The following is a 17,791-nucleotide window of genomic DNA, read 5'->3' on the forward strand; positions in this document are numbered from 1 at the left end:
TTTACGAATCTTTTGTTTCGATTCTCCTTCTTCTTCTTCTCTTGATTAATGGCGGCTTGCAAACAACTTTTAGGTGCATACCGCCACCTGTGCAGGAGTGTGTAACTTCATGCTCTTTCTTTAAAGGGATACTCCACTTTAAAATGAAAATTCTGTCATCATATACTCACCCTGTTTCATCAAACCTGTACGCATTTCTTTCTTCTGCTGAACAGAAAGGAAGAAATTTAGAAGAATATCAGTAACCAGACAGTTTCTGGTCTCATTGACTTCCATAGTAGGAAAAAATATATACTATGGAAGTCAATGAGACCAGAAACTGTCTGGTTACTGATATTCTTCTAAATATCTTCCTTTCTGTTCAGCAGAAGAAAGAAATTCGTAAAGGACTGAAACAACATGAGGGTGAGTATATGATTACAGAATTTAAATGTATCCCTTTAAGTGTTCTCATATTCTACCCAACAACCCTGTGTCTTTAAGAAATTTAAAAAGTGCAGTTCTGGTGATTCTTCTCCCTTCTCCCTATCCTTCTGTTCCCAGTATCCCCATCAGATTCCACTTCCGCCCTGCTTCCTGAATCCCGTCTTTCCACCTCATATAATATACAGTGCAATGAGAGTGCAGATAAACTAGCAAAAGATGCATTACAGCAGGAAATAACAGTTCCACTTGGAAAAGGAGAAGGAAATCAGTGATTAGAAAGAACGGTATAGAAATATGGCAGAAATGGTGGGAAGAAGACACTAAAGGAAGGGGATATCATAAAATACAAAAATCTGTCAGTATTAAAAAATGTAAGGAAAGGACTAGGCGGGAGGAAATTATAATGACAAGACTGAGAGTGGACCACACAGGATTGAATGGCACCTTGTTTTTAATGGGGAAAAGGAATAGTGAATACTGTGAAAACTGTGGGGTTAAAGAAAATGCTGAACATGTCAATGTCCATATTTCCATATCTTTCTTTCTAATCACTGATTTTCCTTCTCCTTTTCCAAGTGGAATTGGAACTGTTATTAGGGCCCAAGCCCTGAAAGGGCGAAGGCCCTATTGTTTTCGATAGGAATTTTTTTTTTTTTTTTTGACTTTCAAAAAAAGGGGCCCTTAACATGCTCAAACTAATTTATGGCAAATAAGGGACACAGGAAGTGTATTATAACTTCAGCATACGTTAACTGATCTTGATGAAACTTCCACAGTGTGTTCGTTGTAAGAGGCCGATCACATGGATGTGACTTTTGTGAGTCAAAGTTATAGTGCCACCAACTGGCAACAGGAAGTGTGTCACTTTCAAAATGCTTTGAAATCACCCTCTTATTTTTACCCGATTTGCTTCAAACTTTATGTGTATAATGTAAACACATGGCAGATGTAGACCTGTGAAAGGATTATTGACATGGTTCGAATTACGTGGGAGCCAGTGGGAGCTGAGCTCCCATAGAGAGAGGATGAGCTCCCATGAAAGCAGTAAAATCGTATACCTGAGGGGGTCTCTAAAAATCATCAGCACCATTATTTTAAATGACAAATAAAGCACTTTTTCCTTCAGACTACTGTAGCGTGACTTAAAGGGATAGTTCACTTTGAAATTAATTTTTGGTATGTTTTAGCTTACCTCAAGGGCATCCAAGATGTAGGTGTCTTTTTTTCCGCAGTAGTTTCAATTTTGATATTTTTAGGTCAAACCGTTCTTGTCTGTCAGTCATATAATGCAGGTCTATGGTCACTGTCTCAAAGAGCATGCACAGAGTCCAAATTAAAACAATTCCCCGTCGTCCAAATTAAACAATTCCCCATCGTAAGTACACATTGATGGCTTAAGACACGAAACGAGCGGTTTGTGTGAGAAAACGAACAGTATTTATATCGTTTTTACCACTTATACACAGCCATGTCGAAGTGATCTGATCTGACGTGTACGCAGACTGGTGCATAGATATATACACTAGATGTCGCCTGTTCGTTAATACTGTTCGTTTTCTCACACAAACCGCTCGTTTCGTGTCTTAGGCCATCAATGTGTACTTACGATGGGGAATTGTTTAATTTGGACGACGGGGAATTGTTTTAATTTGGACTCTGTGCTTGTGTTTTGAGACAGTGACCATCGACCTGCATTATATGACTGACAGACAAGAACGGTTTGACCTAAAAATATCAAAATTGAAACTACTGCGGAAAAAAAGACACCTACATCTTGGATGCCCTTGAGGTAAGCTAAAACATACCAAAAATGTATTTCAAAGTGAACTATCCCTTTAAAAGATAGGACAAGATGCCAAACACATGGATCTTGCAGGATCTCGGATCGTCATCACACGACATCCTTATGCTTCTCTTTCTGCCAGGACCTTTACTGACTTTTCTCAACTCACAGAAGTGACGTCAACGTCCGATCTAGCAGTAGCATAACCCATCAGGCAAGTGTTATTTTAGCATAGGCGTAATTTGCGGGTGGGACATGTCCTCACCACATTTTGCTAAGGTCGATATTGTCCCAAACACTTTTGAAACATCTCGCGGCACTATACCAATACAAATAAATAAAACATCTTCAGTAAACTAGCAGAGCATTCATTTCATTTGTTTGTTAAATAAGTATGGAAGCAGATTAGTCTCAAATATAATTCACGCAAAAAACATAATTCACAAATGTGTAGACAATTTCACATGCATGAAACCTAATTCACGTACACACAAAAAAAAATCAACGTGCGTGAAAAAAAAATATATTCACAAAAAGCAATTCACATGCGCAAAATAAAATTATATACTCATAAAATACATTTCACAAATGCAAAACACAATTCGTAGATATACAACTGTGCACAAAAACCTTTGAATGTTTAAAATGTACGAGTGTATTCTTGCATTTGAATGTGCAAATCGTCATTCACGTACGAATCGCCTTAGATATGTGTGTGTGTGTTTTTGAGAGTTTGCTGGCAGCATAACACTGGTAACACAGAGCAGTCGTACTCTTTAGCCAATCAGATTTAAGCTTATCAATCGACCAATCAGTATCACGTGAGGGCGGGCCTACCTACATGTTACGTCATCAGCTTTCGACCAGTTCATGGCTGAGCAGAGGTAAGTGCAGTTAATCGTTCATTTCTGTGTTTAGAAGTTTGAGATCATTTGAAGCAATAGTTTATGAACTATTAACTGATGTAAGCAAGTGTTGTTGTAATCAGATGTCCCATATCGTGTCAAAAATGAAGAAGAATGATGCTTGTTTTGTTGTATTTTAGCTGAAGGTACAGACAGCTCTCACAGCTACAATAACGCTAATGATTGCAAAACAATCATCTGTGGTCAATACCCATCGAGATGGTTCTTTAAATAGTGAATAGACCTATTTTAATGAGCACCCAGTGTTTTTTGCCATTTGTGTATGATGTTAAATTATTATTAACACTTGTTTCCCTGCATTTTATCAGGATTACTCACCTTTGGTGTGACATCTGGATAGCAGTCACGAACATCTTAATTCGTGTTGTTTCTTAATTCTCTTTTATACTTTTATTTTTTATTTATGTCTTAATTGGTAACACTTTATTAAAACGTTTCATTAGTTAACATGAACTAATAATGAACTGCACGTGAACAGCCTTTATTATTTTTTATTAATGTTAACATTTACTAATACTTCATTAAAATCTTGTTAACATTAGTAAATGCACTGTAAACTAAAAATGAACAGCTGTATTTTTAACTAACGTTAATAAAGATTAACAAACACAGCAACAAATGTATTGATCATGGTTATTTAATACATGAACTAATGTTAACTAAGTTATTGTACCTTATTGTAGAGTGTTAGCAATATATTCAACATGCATTTCCTTATGTTTTGTGCTGTATTGTCATCGCAAGGTTTTTAAATAAGGTTTTTTATTGTCATCTTAAGGTCTCAGGACAATATTGTGAAGCATTAATTTTACTTTGCCTAGTAAAATAGGCAAATCTGATTTTATGCTGATGAGACAAAGCTACTTATCATAGAGAGGCAATTAAGATTATGCGACTAAGATTACTCAGTAAACTCTATTCAAATACCATCACTTAATTTCCCACGTCCTCTGTCTGCACCTCTTGTACTATAGGGTTTTAGTACTTTAAATATCAGGACAAAATCTTATATGTCCTAACAGAGAGGTCTACTGATGACCGGACTGAACACAATTCATTTTTTAGCTTTTCACTTGATGTATTGCACTTCTATTTATATACTTTTAAAAGCAAAGTACACTCTGACTGGATCTCACAACTCCTGAAGAGACGTATATTTCTCTGTACTGAATATTGTGCTTCACAGTTTAGACTGTCAGTTCATGATCTTCATATGTAACAGGAACATTAATCATGATCAAGCCATTTTAGATATTTTATTCCCAAAGGATTCAGAAACTTTCAAATTAATAAAACGTGTACATCAAATTGAACTATTTCTGAATCTTTTAATTCTTACAAGAACATTTAATAATGCATGCATAGCAAGGCTTTATTCCTTAAGCGTGTACATATAGTCCGCAGGAGACAAATTAATACAGTAACAATGCATCACTTTCAACCACTTGTTGAAACAACTGTCAAAATGGATGGCTTGCAACATGACTGTTTTCAATGAATTACAGTAGAAATGGTAAGATCACAGTACTGGTTGTCTGCAACTTCATACATCATCTGTCTTGTAAATCTGAAACAATAAAACTACATAATATATGCAGATCAAAACATGTCTCCTATATATGCACGTCATTACATACATTATCATAGGTTGAATGTGTGGTGGACAGGACATGAAAATCCATCAATACTAAAAATAAATGTTTATATTCACATGTGGACTAAACAGCAGTTAATAAACTATTGCTTCAAATGATCTCAAACTTCTAAACACAGAAATGAACGATTAACTGCACTTACCTCTGCTCAGCCATGAACTGGTCGAAAGCTGATGACGTAACATGTAGGTAGGCCCGCCCTCACGTGATACTGATTGGTCGATTGATAAGCTTAAATCTGATTGGCTAAAGAGTACGACTGCTCTGTGTTACGAGTGTTATGCTGCCAGCAAAGTCTCAAAAACACACACACACATATCTAAGGCGATTCGTACGTGAATGACGATTTGCACATTCAAATGCAAGAATACACTCGTACATTTTAAACATTCAAAGGTTTTTGTGCACAGTTATATCTACGAATTGTGTTTTGCATTTGTGAAATGTATTTTATGAGTATATAATTTTATTTTGCGCATGTGAATTGCTTTTTGTGAATATATTTTTTTTTCACGCACGTTGATTTTTTTTTTGTGTGTACGTGAATTAGGTTTCATGCATGTGAAATTGTCTACACATTTGTGAATTATGTTTTTTGCGTGAATTATATTTGAGACTAATCTGCTTCCATAAATAAGAGGCGATCTAGCGCTGAAATGTGTTGTTTTTTAAATAAAGTGATCAAAGTGCTCGTTGCCGCTGCGATCAGCGGCGCGGATACTGTGTTCTCTTGTGGCTCGCGCAGTCTTCACTCGGACGCGCGCTTCAATCCGTTGTGGAGAGACTCTCTATTCGTTCCGGTGAAATTACAGAACAAAATGTACACAAACGTGTCATTGCCTGATATACAACCACTGATAAACATAATCGGTTTTTGATGAGGGAAAAAATACGAGTGCGGATTAGAACCCAGAACCTCTGACACGCTTGGCAAAAGTTCTGCCACTGGACCACTTAAAAGCACGCTTAAAATAGTCGGTTTATTTATTCACGTGAAAATTCTCACTACTAACAACATATTAGACCTATATATACGACAAATTAAACCAAATTTACTGTTTAAATTGAATTGTGTTAACAACGCTTTTTAATTTAACATTTTTATTTATTTACATTAGTAAGCTATACACCGCGCCTTCTCATAAGCTAGCCTACTTTTTTTTCTTTTTTTTTAAAGAGACCCCCACAAAGATGAAATCATAATTCGAACCCTGATTATTGATATATTAGATACTAAAGTCCATGTACTATGTAACATAAATTCGTAATCAAATTTCAATTCTGTTGCTCCAATGCATTTTTTAGACCGGATGCGTAAAATGTTACTTTCACTTTCTCCAACAAACGCAGCAAAATGTAATCATTTAACGTTACCCGTTTGAACTGAAGACGAAGTCCCACAAAGACAGAAAAAGCAAAGCAGAGCAACACTTTTTGTCAGGACACCCGTTTCCATGATTTATAATCTTCTGCTTAGGCTATCTAAGTCCACTGATGTTTACTGTCGGTCTGAACTCAAGAACTTTCAACGACTGTAATAATCTGATTGTAGAAAATAGCGGTGATGGGCGATTTCTTTCTAACTGCGTCATGAAAGCTTCGAATCCTTTACGAATCTTTTGTTTCGATTCTCCTTCTTCTTCTTCTTCTTCTTCTCTTGATTAATGCCGGATTGCAAACAACTTTTAGGTGCATACCGCCACCTACTGTACAGGGGTGTGTAACTTCATGCTATTTGTTTAAGTGTTCTCATATTCTACCCAACAACCCTGTGTCTTTAAGAAATTTAAAAAGTGCAGTTCTGGTGATTCTTATCCCTTCTCCCTCTCCTTAGCTGTGTCCCTGTCGGTACAGGATCCAACATGCTAAATGGGGGATAACGTTACACAAATATGCCGCAAGTTGTGCCATCGCATGCGTGGTTCCGATAGTGTAGGAAAACCGTGACGTTTTCTACTACGTAATTACGCGCATGCGTGAACGGATCGTGCAGGTGGAACGGATCGTGTACCGACAGTCCCAATTCAAAGGCTGCACACTTCGGAGGTCGCATTTGAAGGCCGATTGCGTCACCGTGGCGCAGGGGTCGGCAACCCAAAATGTTTAAAGAGCCATATTGGACCCGAAAAAAAATAAAAAATCTGTCTGGAGCCGCAAAAAATTAAAAGCCTTATATAAGCCTTATAATGAAGGCATCACATGCTGTAAGTGTCTATATTAGCTTTATTAGCCCCCTAGTATCAAAATGATAAGTAGCCTACAAATACATAATGAGCATTCATGATTAAATGTTTATTTTCCCTGCAGCGCATCCTGGAGAGAATGACGCACCACGTGACTACTCTGCTGTACGATGGTGCTTTAAGTTTAACTTCCATTATAATTTTAATGTATTACGTTTTATTTATTTGTGTATTATTTTTACAACGTGGAAAAACTTTAAACCTTTCACACGTAAGTTTAAAATATTTGTAAAAGTTTTTCAAGGCGACCGTTATTTAGAATGTGTCACTTTATGGTTTCCAAGGTGACGCGTCATTTCGTGTCACGTGACACACCGCAGCAACAACAGAGCTGAATGAATGATGCTTTTATGTCATTTTTCCTTTTTTATTCAAAATTTTCACAAATTTGTTAGATATGGCATGAAATATCTGATATTCCGATTGTCAAATATATGCAAGTGGAAGTATTTTGTTGTTTAAACACCATAACGATCGCGTTAGTTGAGCTGTATGCGCGATGGCCGCAGACGCAGTTCAGAGAATCGGATCTGTTGGATTTACAACACGTGAATTCATCCACTTCTCCCGAAATTCATCAAAGTAAGTGGTTGGTGAACTGGGAGAAGAATAGAGTAAACTTTAAAGTTACTTACACAATGTGTATCTGATATGAATAAAACGTGTCTAATTATAATGGAAAGGATTATTGCCTCTTCCTTTAACATCAGTGTGTATTTTACAAACTCTAAATGTATTGTTTTTTTAGTACTTAACGTTATATGTCTGAAACCTAAAATAAACATTATGTGGTTGAAAACACTGAAAAGTTGTGATATATGACAGCTCTGAGCGCGCCTGTCTCTGGCTCAGCGCCAGCCAACGCGCGAAAGCACATTTGAATTTAGCAGTTGATCACGTCATGCACTGACTGTTCTGATCACACCGATGCGATCGTAGGTGCGAAAGGGTTAAGAATGTTTGTCATGTTTTTCCTCCTACAGAAATTATATTAAAACAAAAAATATTTTTTCCATTTTCATATTTTTGAAAAAGCTCCAGGGAGCCACTAGGGCGGCGCTTAAGAGCCGCATGCGGCTCTAGAGCCGCGGGTTGCCGACCCCTGCCGTGGCGCGATGAAGGCTGTCCCAATTCAATTCTGCATCCTCCGAAGTCCGTATTCGAAGGCCGGTTGCGTCATCGCGGCGCGACGAAGGCTAAAGCGACGCCAAATGCACCCTTCGTTTCCCCGTGAAAGGAAGGATACATAAATGGACACTTAGCGGACTATCCTACCCCATAAGTCATCGCGCGTCGGTGACGACAGCATTTTTATAAAAAAAAAAAAGACGGCCGAGAGTTCGCTGGTGAACGGCAAATTCACATTTAAAGGTAAGTATTATATGTTTTCATTTACTCAAATAGCTAGTGAAACCACAGTTAAAAGCCACAAGTTTTTCTTTCTTATAAACTTCATCTTAACTCCATCACCATTGCGTGGCTTCATTTGTCAGGTGGTCTGAGGCAAAACTTGTGCTAATATTAGTTTAATAATTGTTTCAGGGAGCAAGGAGCAGACAGCTCAATTTATTAAACTGCAATTAAAAAAATAAATAAACGAAATAAATTAAATAAAATTGTATTGTAATATATGCACTAGTCTGTCTAACTTGTGTAAATAAGAAATATCACTCACCCTATAAAGCCCACAACAATAAGAAAAGCAGTAGATAAGGCAATGGGGTTTCACTTTTATGTGTTTTTGTAGTGCTGTCATGCAAGCTATGTCTACAAAGGTTTTAACCAAATTTGAGTATTCATGAATATGATTTTAAAAATACAAAGTAAGAAAGTTGAGATCACATCTTTGCTGAAATGTATTGTGCTGTTGTTATTAACAAGCCATGGTTAATTTGCTCTGCCTTAGGATTGCACGTGTCCTGGGACAGGAGAGGGTGTGAGTGGGAAACCCACTGCTGAAACTTGGCCCTGGTTTGTCCTCATGGATGAGATGTTGGGACAGAGGCATTGCACCCTCATTGCCTCAATCCCTGAGGACACACCAGGGCCGAGTTCAGCAGTGTGTGACCAAGAAGAGGCAGCAGCATCAGCACCAGGACCAGCACCACGATGAAAGCAAGACAGAGAAGACAAGTTTTTGGACTTGATTAGAGAAGACATGGGACTGCAGAGGCGAGGAGAGCACAAGAGAGATTGGACAGGCTGTTTTCTCCTCTTGAAAGAATCATTGAGAAATATGTGTATATATATATATATATATATATATATATATATATATATATATTCTTGTTTAACTTTTTTTCACTTATATTTTTTAAAAGGAAAAAAAAATTATGCAACTTTAAATGTGTAAATAAAAGAGAATTCATTGCTCGGGACATTGTTTATTTTTGTAATGACAGTCATAATTTCTACATGAAACAAATTCTTCTATAACTTTTTTCCCCCAACTATTTACAACATATTTTAAACATATCAAAATCAACATAAACATTTAAATTTACAGTACATTAAATAAGAAAAAATGATGTAGACTTTTATTCAGCTGAGTGGGAGACCCTGGTTTGCTGCTGGACCGGGATGGGCTCCACAATAGAGACCCTGGTAAGGCCTCCTGCTGGTGGGACATCATCTGGGATATTCTCCAGAGTGTTTGACTGCATATTTGCACTATCCACGGCTACCAACAGGTTTGCAGGGCTGACTCATGGAATAAATATTGAGATACTTTATTACACTGAAGTACTTTAAATAACCACTAATACCACTTTGGGGAAAAACTACTAGTCATATATTTCAAACCTTAGTTAAGCAAACTTATCTTGCATACTCTAATGTACTTAAGGTATCAAGAGTAAAAGTAAAGGAATTCTGGAGGAAAAAAAACCTTGTCAGGGTTTTTATGATGGTTCTGCTTTTATATTACTGCATATGTTGCATTTTACTTCTGAATATTTTCAAGGTTGATACATTTAAACTATATACTTTTGTGTAGTTTATTGTAAAACAATGCATCATATTGTAAAATAATTTTGTAGTGTTGCTGTCCTGTGTGGGAAAATCACTTCGAGTATTAACGAAGTAGTTTCTTACATACCACCACTGGTTATTTTGAAAATTAAACTAACAAAATGTAGGCCTATTGTCACAATATTAACAAATTGTTGCTAACTACAGCACCGTCCCATTTCAAAGAGCGCATCTGAAGCGCTCGGACCGGTCTAGCGGCGGAGGATTGTTCTTGTCGCCTAGCAACAGTGACTGACAGCTGCCGATGACGAGTGGGAGTAACATTCGCACTGGACTTTTTATATTCAACTGAGTTTTATATTCAAATAGGGTTGAAAACCTGTGTAAATATATTTACCATGGTCCATTTATGTGCATAAAAAGAATACACTAGCCTACAAAATCGCATCAAGGTAAGATATAAATGAACATTTGAATCTTCGGCTAAGCCGAAAGTAGGCCTACATGACCTGGTCCTCCAGTAAAATATAAAACATAAAAATGACAATAGCCAATTCTGGCTCCATAGCTGTTTACTTAATTATATCAAATGAATTGTCAGGATGGCAGCATACTCTCGCACCGTTGCTTGGCGCCTGGAGCGGTAATCGGGAACACCTGGCTGCACAATTAGGAAATCCTACGAAGGCTACATGGTGTGTCGTTCGGAGGACGCATAGGCTGCATCGTTTGAAGTCCGCAGCCTTCGAAGGATGCAGTCTTCACATTGGGACACAGCTCTTCTGTTCCCGGTATCCCCATCAGATTCCACTTCCGCCCTGCTTCCTGAATCCCATCTTGAAACACCTGTCTTTCCACCTCATATAATATACAGTGCAATGAGAGTGCAGATAAACTAGCAAAAGATGCATTACAGCAGGAAATAACAGTTCCAATTCCACTTGGAAAAGGAGAAGTAAATCAGTGATTAGAAAGAACGGTATAGAAATATGGCAGAAATGGTGGGAAGAAGACACGAAAGGAAGGGGACATCATAAAATACAAAAATCTGTCAGTATTAAAAAATGTAAGGAAAGGACTAGGCGGGAGGAAACTATAATGACAAGACTGAGAGTGGACCACACAGGATTGAATGGCACCTTGTTTTTAATGGGGAAAAAGGAATAGTGAATACTGTGAAAACTGTGGGGTTAAAGAAAATGCTGAACATGTCAATGTCCATATTTCCATACCTTTCTTTCTAATCACTGATTTTCCTTCTCCTTTTCCAAGTGGAATTGGAACTGTTATTAGGGCCCAAGCCCTGAAAGGGCGAAGGTTTGAATAAAAAAGATATTTTGGTTTGAATATGGATTTTTTTATATTTCAGACTGAGTTTTTAGCTACTCCTCATAAGTGGTTTATTTTATTCACACCAAACTTTTTCAACACGATGAAAATACATTAAGCAAAAATTATGCAAAAAATGTAGGCCTATTATATCCAAAACTGTAAAAGGTTAGGTTATAGCCTAAAAATAAATTATTTTATGACAAACATATTAATGTATTACTAAGTGAACTAATTTATAGTTATAAACTCAAATAATAATAATAATAATAATAATTATTATTATTATTATTATTACATTTTAGGCTAGAAGACGCTTTTGTCCAAAACGTACAAAAAAGGAACAAAGCAATTCGTCAAATATCAGTCATTATACAGGTTAGACTATCTTAACTATTTTTATATACACTCTACAGACAATAGAATAAAAAGAAGAACGTAGACAACAATACATGAAGTTGGACTTTGTATTCTCATAAAAGCTTCTCCAAGGCTCCTCATCGGTTATCTACTGTGTTCAGTTTTCTTTAACGTAATTAGTCACTTGTGTGATCAGTGTTCAAGCAAAGAAAACAATATGTAAATATCAAGTAATATTTATAGAAATAGCCTATATGCATTAATTCATAATAGGCATTTCGTATATACACAACAGTAGTAAGCAGCACAGCATTATATAGATTTACTTTGTTGCAAACCAGTTTAATAATCGCATCTGTTTCCTGGTGCTATACAATCTGGCACAGTCAAGTACATACGGAGCCTGGGAAGTCACCTGTGAAAAAAAATCATTAAAAAAATCCGTTGCGACGGTTTTGCAATCCGTCCGCTCAGTTTATAAACCGTACTCACGAATTCTCAAACTGTTCCCTCGGTTTAACAAATCGTGCCCACGGATTAATAAAACGTACCCATGAGTTTCTAATCCGCGCTCTCAGATTTGTAAACCGTGCCTTCAGTTTTTGCAAACTGTACCCACAAATTCATAAACCGTGCCCACGCTTTCGCAATCCGTTCGGGTTTGTAATCTGTACTCACGGATTTGTGGCTCGATCGCCCTCATTTTAGAAGAACACGTTGTTAACGAATCTTATTGTATATTGTTTTATTGAATATTAAGTGGAATACATCAAATTGTCTTAACTGCGTCTGCATGTTTAAAGTGATTCTCAATTGTAGCGGGTATGGGTGGAAAATAGCCTACGATTTAATATGAATGACGTGCATCAAAATCTTTTGTTTATTTGTGATAATCTTAGCAATTTATTATTATTTTCTAACCTGTATTATGACTGATATTTGACGAAATGCTTGTTCCTTTTTTGTAAGTTTTGGACAAAAGCGTCTTCTAAATATGTAGCCTAAAATGTAATGGATTACGTCAGCCTCAGGGTGGTGGATTTTGGGAATCTTAGAGGGTGAAGTGTAGTCTGCCATAATCTGAAACGGTAAATATATGTGTGTATTTAAAAATAGATACAATAAATAAGCAAACAATACAAGCATGTAATAGTAGAAATATGTGTAGCAGTATAATACGCAAATAAAGATATTTTGAGAGTAGGCTATGTTTGAGTTTTTTTTTATTATTTATATATAATAAACTACAAAATAAAAATAGTCGATCGTGTAGATTAATAGGCCTGGTACTTTTTTGAAAACGTTGTAAATGCCTTTAGAAAAAAAAAGATAAAGATTTAAAAGTTTCTATAAAGATATAGAGCGCTCAGACACAACAATTTCCAATCACAAACTGTGCAATGTTGAAGCATAGATGTAACAGGATAAGGTAAGACACAGATAGGCTACTAAGAAACCGAGTGTATTGTACGTGGACAGTGCTAAATAAATAATTTTAGTTGAATAAACCACGTAAAAGAACGGTAGGATCAGATATGTCGAATGAGCTGAGGAGTGAGACAAAAAAGGAAAAATAATGGGTGCAAGCCGAAGGTGGCCGGGCATCTCAAAGAGATGGGGCAAGAAAACCTTTCCAGAAGTGTTCTACATTATTTGTGAAGTGAGCGCATACATTCCATTGAAGAGCAAATAATATAAAATATATTAAATAAATATGTTAGTATACAGACACGTTTTAGGTAACGTTTATCTGATCGAGGTGAATTTTATTAGGCCTACATCAACCAAGTTGCAAAGTGTAGCGTCAACGCTAAAAAGCACAATGTTCATATTCGTTAGAATAGACAGTAGTCTAAGAGAAAAATAGCAGAGAAGCCAAGAATTCTACCATCACTCACACACATCATCAACTCATCCCTCCACACTGTCACCTTCCCTACAGCATTCAAGCAGGCTCGGGTTACTCCACTGCTCAAAAAACCAACGCTAAACACATCATTGGTAGAGAATTACAGACCTATCTCTCTCCTACCATTCATTGCGAAGACACTTGAAAGAGCTGTCTTCAACCAACTAACATCCTTCTTGTCTCTAAACAACCAGCTGGATGTCAACCAATCTGGCTTCAAGAAAGGACATTCAACTGAGACTGCATTACTGTCAGTCACAGAAGCCCTACGGATCGCAAAAGCTGCTTCCAAATCTTCAGTCCTCATTCTCCTGGATCTGTCTGCTGCCTTCGACACGGTGAATCATCAGATCCTTCTGTCCACCCTCTCATCACTGGGCATCACAGGAACTTCACTCCACTGGTTTGAGTCCTATCTCACAGGTAGGTCCTTCAAGGTCGCATGGAGAGGCGAGGTATCCAGAGCACATCAGCTGACCACAGGGGTTCCCCAGGGTTCAGTTCTTGGTCCCCTCCTCTTCTCCATCTACACCACATCACTGGGACACATCATACAGGCACACGGTTTTTCCTACCACTGCTATGCTGATGACACACAGCTCTTCCTCTCCTTTCAACCAGATGATCCCACAGTAGCTGCACGGGTCTCAAGCTGTCTGGCGGACATCTCCACATGGATGAAGGAACACCACCTGCAGCTCAACCTGGCAAAGACTGAGCTTCTCGTCCTCCCTGCCAATCCGTCTCTACAGCACGACTTCACCATCCAGCTAGAGTCATCATTAATCACCCCATCAAGATCGGTCAGAAATCTTGGAGTAACGTTTGATGACCAGCTGACCTTCACAGATCACATTTCAAAGACAGCTCGATCATGCAGGTTTGCACTGCACAACATCAGGAAGATCAGGCCTTTCCTAACTGAGCATGCAACACAACTTATCGTCCAGGCCCTGGTCATCTCTAGGCTTGACTACTGCAATGCCCTTCTGGCTGGACTCCCAGCATGTGCGACCAAACCCCTACAGATGATCCAGAATGCTGCAGCTCGTCTTGTCTTCAACGAGCCCAAGAGGGCCCACGTCACTCCTCTGTTCATCTCTCTGCACTGGCTACCTCTAGCTGCTCGCATCAAGTTCAAGGCACTGACGCTTGCTTACAGAACTATCACAGGCTCAGCTCCCTCCTACTTTCACTCACTCCTACGAGTCTACATCCCTACCAGACACCTACGATCGGTCAACGAGCGACGTCTCGTGGTTCCATCACAGAAAGCCACAAAATCACTTTCCAGAACATTCTCATTTACAGTTCCATGCTGGTGGAACGCTCTCCCCACCCTCATCCGGAATGCAGAATCCCTGACAACATTCAAAAAACAGCTGAAAACCAATCTCTTCCGTGAGCACTTAACCTTATAAAAAAAAAAAAAAAAAAAAAAAAAAAAAAAAAATCCTTTCCCTTTGAAACATCACTTATCAGGCTTATGCTACTCTGAATAATACCAGAACTTCGTATTTTGAGCACTTCCTGCGTTGTTGTTGCTTTTGCCTCTTTATGATGACTCGCTGAACTTAGTCCTAATTTGTAAGTCGCTTTGGATAAGGGCGTCTGCTAAATGACTAAATGTAAATGTAAATGTAAGAATGGGACCTTGGATGTGTAAAAAATATTACATGTAAGCGAGTCGTTAATAGAGACAGATATTTTTTTATAGCAGCTTATACTTTGCTTATTTAGGCCAGCGATATACCTAAATAAAAAATATAATTGAAGACTGTAAAGAGAGCTCGATGGGTGTTTTTAGCCCCCAATGGCTCCTTCCAGGCAGTTAACCCTAACCTCAACCTTAAACCTACCCATCCCCTCGCTTTCTGGAAGGCGCCGATGGGGGCTAAAAACACCAAACACCGTAAAGAGACACTTAACTAAAACATAGGTTATGCTACTCATTAGAAGCAATTTGGATCTTATGTAGCCTATAAAAAAGGAAAGCTTACCTTGGAAAAATTGTTGGAAAAATTCACTCTTACCAGAATGGTTGTTAAACTTGTGTACTGTATATGCTCACATACCCAAAGATGAACGGAAGAAACTAGATCCCAAAGCAAATAAATGTATCCTTCTGGGCTATGGAATAGAAACGAAAGGATATCGGCTCTATGATACAAAACTCGCAAAGGTGTTCTACAGTCGAGACGTGCTATTCAATGAGTCTGATCATGAAATTGAGAAGGAGCCTGCTGAAAATGAGGAAGACACTGTGAAACGGTATGTGGAATTTGACTGCCAAGAATCTTACAGTGAGGGCTCAGCAGAAGAAGAGATTCAAAGATCAACAAGAGTGAGAAAACCACCTGAGTATTACGGAGAGTGTGCAACCCTTACTAATAACCAAACAACTGAACCCAAAACTCTAAAAGAGGTTTTCAGTAGTCCAGACAAGGATAAATGGAAGGAAGCTATGAAGAAAGAAACGGAATCTCTGTATGCAAACAATGTGTGGGACCTGGTGGAACTACCAAAAGATCGAAAAGCAGTGGGTAGTAAATGGGTGTTCAAAGTCAAGGTTGATGCTGATGGAACATTTGAGAGACACAAAGCACGTCTAGTAGCACAAGGTTTTTCACAAAAGTTTGTGTCAGACTATGACGAAACATTTAGTCCAGTAGTCAGATTTGAGTCAATCAGAACAATACTTGCTCTAGCTGTACAGCATGGACTACAACTACATCAGATGGATGTCAAGACAGCTTTCCTGAATGGAGAACTAAAGAAGGAAGTGTACATGCAACAACCTGAAGGTTTTGTTGTCAAAGAAAAGGAAAATCTAGTGTGCAAACTAAATCGCAGCATCTATGGACTGAAACAATCACCAAGGTGTTGGAATATCGTTCTAGATGAAAAGCTGAAGAAGATGGGGTTTGTCCAAACTACAGCTGATCCCTGCATTTATACTGCAGCAACTGGTGAGATGTTCATTATTGCTGTATATGTTGATGACATTCTCCTGGCTGGACGCAATGATAAACGGATGATGGAGGTGAAGAAAATGCTTTCACAACACTTTGAGATAAAGGACATGGGTGAGCTAACTCATTTTCTTGGAGTGAAAATGGTCCAAAAACCAGAAGCTGGAGAAATCTGGATAGGTCAGACAACATATACCAAAAATGTGTTGGAGAAATTCGGAATGGAAAATTCAAAGCCAGTAAGCACACCAGTAGACATGAACTCGAAGCTCGTCAAACTCTCTGATGACAAAGAAAAACTGGATCTGACACAATTTCAATCTGCTGTTGGTAGTCTGCTTTATTTGTCAACAAGAACAAGTCCAGACATTGCTTATGCTGTAAACAATGTTGCAAGATTCTGTGCTAAACCCACAAAGCATCATTGGATGGCTGTCAAACGAATCATGAGATATCTGAATGGCACTCTGAATTTAGGTCTGCTGTATAGCAAGGACAAGCCAAAGGAATGCATTGGATTTTCAGATGAATTGGACCAAGATGATCGCAAATCTGTTTCAGGATACATGTTTCAAATCAGTGGAGCAGCTGTGAGTTGGAGAAGCAAGAAGCAGACATGCGTAGCTCTCTCCACTGCTGAAGCTGAGTACATGGCGTTGGCAAGCGCAGCTCAAGAAGCGGTTTGGATGCGACAACTGATGACAGGTCTAAAGGTAAATCAAACAGGACCGACGTTGATGTTTGAAAAACCATAAAAAAAATGAAAAATGAGTACTCTGAGTCTTTATTAAAAACCAACAGTTCAGTGGAGTATATGAGGCAAAAAGAATGTTGTTCCTTGAATTACTTGTATCAAACACTTAAGAGACAGTAAGATGGTTGTTGGTATAAACAGGAGTAGCATAATAATCTATGCAAATTGGAATAAGGCACTTCACAGAAATCTCAGCCAATGGTCAAGATGAAAACACATTGCATCACAGAGGTGTCCTGTAGAGGTTGAAGGCAATGACTATTAATCTTCAACAAAGACATTTAAGTAGTATATGAGGCAAAAGAAGTATCGAGTTGATCCTTGAATTCCTAGTGTCAAAGACTTAAAGGACAAGTTCGGTATTTTACACTTAAAGCCCTGTTTACAGATCGTATCTGATGAAATAGAACGGTTAAGATAAAAATTTGGACACATGCTGCTGTCCCGAGAATTTTAGGTTTATT

The 17,791-nt window shown here is 38.0% G+C and overlaps 1 protein-coding gene, 1 long non-coding RNA gene and 1 pseudogene across 4 annotated transcripts in view; 2 read left to right on the forward strand and 1 right to left on the reverse strand.

Moving 5' to 3' along the window:
• LOC309506215 (NACHT, LRR and PYD domains-containing protein 12-like) overlaps positions 1–17,791 on the forward strand; it is a 239,496-nt pseudogene that overhangs the window by 174,671 nt on the left and 47,034 nt on the right. The window lies entirely within an intron of this gene.
• Positions 1–17,791, reverse strand: part of LOC309506453 — a 191,062-nt gene that overhangs the window by 102,913 nt on the left and 70,358 nt on the right. The gene's annotated exons all lie outside the window — the stretch shown is intronic.
• Positions 1–17,791, forward strand: part of LOC309506436 (NACHT, LRR and PYD domains-containing protein 3-like) — a 271,279-nt gene that overhangs the window by 77,544 nt on the left and 175,944 nt on the right. The window lies entirely within an intron of this gene.

The sequence above is a fragment of the Leuciscus leuciscus genome (assembly GCF_965113295.1).
Source record: "Leuciscus leuciscus genome assembly, chromosome: 9".
NCBI lineage: Eukaryota > Metazoa > Chordata > Actinopteri > Cypriniformes > Leuciscidae > Leuciscus > Leuciscus leuciscus.